General features: G+C 45.3%; 1 pseudogene across 1 annotated transcript; it reads left to right on the forward strand.

The window, feature by feature from the left end:
* The first annotated feature begins 561 nt into the window (after window positions 1–561).
* Window positions 562–2,284, forward strand: LOC108518254 (aurora kinase A pseudogene; annotated as a pseudogene). The gene has a single exon (XR_001882331.1). The product of XR_001882331.1 is annotated as an aurora kinase A pseudogene (transcript).
* The last annotated feature ends 2,949 nt before the right edge of the window (window positions 2,285–5,233 follow it).

Here is a 5,233-nt window from a genome sequence, read left to right on the forward strand (position 1 = left end):
GAAAGAAGGCCTGCTGGCCTGTTTTTGGTTTTGTTTTTGTTTTGACACGGAGTCTCGCTCTGTCACCCAGGCTGGAGTGCAATGGCACAGTCTCGATTCACTGCAACCTCCACCTCCGGGGTTCAAGGAATTCTCGTGCCTTGGCTCCCTCCCCCCACCCGCCCCGCCCCAAGTAGCTGGGACCACAGGCGTGTGCCACCACACTGGGCTAATTTTTGTATTTTTAGGGGTTTCACCATGTTGCCCAGGCTGGTCTTGAACTCCTGACCTCAGGTGATCCACTCACCTTGGCCTCCCAAAGTGCTGAGATTATAGGCGTGAGCCACCACGCCCAGCTGCAGGCCTGTTTTAATAGTGACTACCTGTAAGGAATCGGACTAGAAGAGCAGTGGGAGAAAGAGAAGGTTGTTTACATTTTGTTTTATAAACTTCTGTTATTCATTTTTAAAACGAAACAAATTAAGGGATAAGAAAGACGCAGGTGTGACTTCCTGACTCTCAGGTTGATGCCCTCTGCATTAAAAGTATTGGTATGGGCTGAGCTCTTGGAAGACCCGGGTCTTTGGGTCGCAGGCATCATGGACCGATCTAAAGAAAACTGCATTTCAGGGCCTGTTAAGCCTGCAGCTCCAGTTGGAGGTCCAAAACGTGTTCTCGTGACTCAGCAATTTCCTTGTCAGAATCCATTACCTGCAAATCGTGGCCAGGCTCAGCGGGTCCTGTGTCCTTCAAATTCTTCCCAGCGTGTTCCTTTGCAAGCACAAAAGCTTGTTTCCAGTCACAAACTGGTTCAGAATCAGAAGCAGAAGCAATTGCAGGCAACCAGTGTACCTCATCCTGTCTCCAGGCCACTGAGTCATACCCCAAAGAGCAAGCAGCCCCTGCCGTCGGCACCTGAAAATACTCCTGAGGAGGAACTGGCATCAAAACAGAAAAATGAAGAATCAAAAAAGAGGCAGTGGGCTTTGGAAGACTTTGAAATTGGTCGCCCTCTGGGTAAAGGAAAGTTTGGTAATGTTTATTTGGCAAGAGAAAAACAGAGCAAGTTTATTCTGGCTCTTAAAGTGTTATTTAAAGCTCAGCTGGAGAAAGCCGGAGTGGAGCATCAGCTCAGAAGAGAAGTAGAAATACAGTCCCACCTTCGGCATCCTAATATTCTCAGACTGTATGGTTATTTCCATGATGCTACCAGAGTCTACCTAATTCTGGAATATGCACCACTTGGAACAGTCTATAGAGAACTTCAGAAACTTTCAAAGTTTGATGAGCAGAGAACTGCTACTTATATAACAGAATTGGCAAATGCCCTGTCTTACTGTCATTCGAAGAGAGTTATTCACAGAGACATTAAGCCGGAGAATTTACTTCTTGGATCAGCTGGAGAGCTTAAAATTGCAGATTTTGGGTGGTCCGTACATGCTCCATCTTCCAGGAGGACCACTCTCTGTGGCACCCTGGACTACCTGCCCCCCGAAATGATTGAAGGTCGGATGCATGATGAGAAGGTGGATCTCTGGAGCCTTGGAGTTCTTTGCTATGAGTTTTTAGTTGGGAAGCCTCCTTTTGAGGCAAACACATACCAAGAGACCTATAAAAGAATATCACGGGTTGAATTCACATTCCCTGATTTTGTAACAGAGGGAGCCAGGGACCTCATTTCAAGACTGTTGAAGCATAATCCCAGCCAGAGGCCAATGCTCAGAGAAGTACTTGAACACCCCTGGATCACAGCAAATTCATCAAAACCATCAAATTGCCAAAACAAAGAGTCAACTAGCAAACAGTCTTAGGAATCATGCAGGGGGAGAAATCCTTGAGCCAGGGCTACTGTATAACCTGTCAGGAACATGCTACTGAAGTTTATTTTACCATTGTCTGCTGCCCTCAATCTAGAACGCTACGAGAAATATTTGTTTTACTGAGCAGGTGTGCCTTAACTTTCCTATTCAGAAAGCTCCACATCAATAAACATGACACTCTGAAGTGAAAATAGCCATGAGAATTGTGCTACTTATGCTGATTCATAATCTGGAGGCAAGGTTCGACTGCAGCCGCCCCGTCAGCCTGTGCCAGGCACGGTGTCCCCACAGGAGGCAAATCCAGAGGCTGGCTGTGGGGAAAGTGACCACTTTGCCTTGACCCGGTCAGTTAAGGAGCTGTGCAATAACCTTCCAAGTCCCTGAGTGAGTGTGTAACTTATTGGGTTGGCCATGCCTGGTAAAGCTGTTGGAATGAGTATGTGATTCTTTTTAAGTATGAAAATAAAGATATTTGTACAGACGTGTATTTTTTCTCTGGTGGCATTCCCTTAGGAATGCTCTGTGTCTGTCCAGCACCCTGGTAGGCCTGATTGGGTTTCTAGTCCTCCTTAACCACTTATCTCCCATATGAGTGTGTGTAAAATAGGAACATGTGCTCTACCTCCATTTAGAGACGTGCTTGGGATACAGAAGAGGCCGTGTGTCTCAGAGCTGTTAAGGCTTATTTTTTTAAAACATTGGAGTCATGGCATGTGTGTAAACTTTAAATATGCAAATAAGTAAGTATCTATGTCAAAAAAAAAAAAAATAAAATAAAATAAAATAAAATAAAAGTATTGGTATGAACAATTTCCCAGTGCACTAAATATGCTTCTCGGAAGACCCCTTTCCTCCCTGTTCAGATAATAGAAACATATTTAATATCCTTTACTATTGGCTAGTGCTGGAAGTGTGACTTACTTAAAGGTTCAGTATGATAGAAAATGATTCATTTAGGCCGGGCGCAGTGGCTCACGCCTGTAATCCCAACACTTTGGGAGGCCGAGGTGGGCGGATCACGAGGTCAGGAGATCGAGATCATCCTGGCTAACATGGTGAAACCCCGTCTCTAATAAAAATACAAAAAATTAGCTGGACGAGGTGGCAGGCACCTGTAGTCCCAGCTACTCGGGAGGTGGAGGCAGGAAAATGGCATGAACCCGGGAGGCAGAGCTTGCAGTGAGCCGAGATCACGCCACTAGACTCCAGCCTGGGCGACAGCGAGACTCCATCTCAAAAAAAAAAAAAGAAGAAGAAAATGATTAATTTTCCCCACCAATACAATCTGCAGCCTGTTAAGGTCAAAGCCTCTGGTGGAGGCCACACAGGTAATGATATGGGAGTACTGATAACTGCTCTTTCTCCCCCAGTGACTGGTAGGGGCCTTCACTGGAATATTTCTGTCTGTCAACTCTGCGCACAGGGTTGAGTTCTGGCCATGATAGAATGAATACTGTCATTCTAGTTTCCCCTGGCCTTACCAGACTGTACAGATAACAGGAACCACCCCAACTCAAATTTCCCTGGTTTTTTCCATAGCCTGGGGATGGTGGACCTTTTATACCCTGTAAGGTATCTTTCAAATATTTCTTGAGGTCCCTACAAGTTGTCTCACGGGTACTGCTGAATGACATCCCTCCTCTAAGCTGGCCCATGGCTTCATCTGTCCACTGGCTGGCCAGCAGTGTCTCCTGTTTGCCCCTTCCGTGAACTTCCACAGCTGAGGCTCAGGAAAGCTGAGATGTCCAACTGACATGGCGTTTTCTTTTAAGTAGGAGGAGTGCTTCCTTCCCCACCCCCTCATGCCAACCACAATGAGGACGCCCAGCACCGAGGCCCAGCAATGTGGCTTCTGCTCCAGCATATTACAGAGTTCGAATTCAGAATTTCAGTTTCCCTTTGTAGGCTGCTGACTGCTCAGAGGAGGCAGGCTTTCATTCCTAAATATGTATTATTTGCCTGCTCTGTGTAGATGGATACAGCGTGCACAGGGGTGAGTGAAACCGCCAAGGACTCTGACAATGACATTTTTAGCCTAGTCATGGAGAAAGATGATGACCAAGAAATAAAAGCAAATAAATATACAACCACAAACTGAGATAAGTGCTATGAAGGAAACAGGCAGAGAGGTGTGAGAGAAAATTACAAAGGAGCTACTTTCGATCAGAGGGTCAGAAAAGGTCTCAAGGTCATGACAGTTTATATAACAACTACTAATAGGACATATTAGAAATCCAGACTTGGAAAAAGGGAGGGGAGGGGTTTTTAGAAGAGATTTGTTGGGGAGGATAGGGATGGTACAAAGAGGAGAAGGAGTTAATGTTTTGAGACATTACTATGAACCAGTAACATTCTAAGAACTTTACATATGTTCTATTCTTTAATCCTAACACAACCCTATGTAGGAACTACTGTTAACCCTGCTTAACAGAGGTATAAGATGAAGCACAGAAGGGTTAAGCAACTTGCCCCTTGTCACACAGCTACTAAGTGGTGAAGGTGGAATTTGAATCCGGGCAGTCTCAGACCCTAAGGAAGAAAAGACTTTGGATTATTTTAGCAACTTAATGACCAGTGTGACTGAAATGGAAAGAAAAAAGAGGGGGAAATGGGAGAGAAATGGAGTTGGCAAAGCAAGCAGGGCCTGCCTAGAGCATGCATGGATAGGCGGTCACTTTTCATCCTCAGAGGGTGTCATGGCTGATTAATATTAATACTGCTCCAAAGGAACAACACTGTTCTGAGGAGCCAGCTGTGGTCATGAAAGTAATGATCACTTCTATTACTTTCTTAGGCTGAGGTATTAGAAAATGAGAGTGCTTCCTTTATGCTGAGAAGAAGAAAGGAGCCTAAGATCCTGGGGATGGAATTACCCTCTCTGGCAGATAGGTCAACTTCATGCATAACCCAGGAAACGGCACCACATCGCAGGACCTACCGGTAGGAATCCATTCCCTGCATTATAGAATGATGGATGGCCAAATTAAACAGTATTCCACTTGGGGGTGAGCACTGGGTTAGTAATACAGGGATGGGGAAGGGCATGGAGAGGAACCAGTTATCACCGTGGGCCTCTCTAGGGGACGATCTCCACTTTGGCAGGAGCAGCTTGGGGAAGCGCCTGTGTTCCTGGCCACTGACTGCAACTCACAGCCTCTCTACACAGCTGCTTAACTGGGACAATAAATCCCTGGAAATGAAGAAGAGCAGTATCTGGTGTACCCAGCAAGTAAACTCTGGTAAGTTATATCCACAGGAAAAGTGAAGAGGCAACAATTTTTTGATTCTTAAGGTCAGCGTCTTGTTTGGTTGTCTAGCCTCCCAAACTGAGTCTAACCTCATCTCTAGTCACATAAACTAGGTAGAATGGGGAAAGGAGTTTTCAAATTCTATCTGCTTGTAATGGTAAATTTTCCTTTTTTTTTTTTTTTTTT

Source organism: Rhinopithecus bieti, unplaced genomic scaffold (assembly GCF_001698545.2).
Source record: "Rhinopithecus bieti isolate Rb0 unplaced genomic scaffold, ASM169854v2 scaffold_44723, whole genome shotgun sequence".
Classification (NCBI taxonomy): domain Eukaryota; kingdom Metazoa; phylum Chordata; class Mammalia; order Primates; family Cercopithecidae; genus Rhinopithecus; species Rhinopithecus bieti.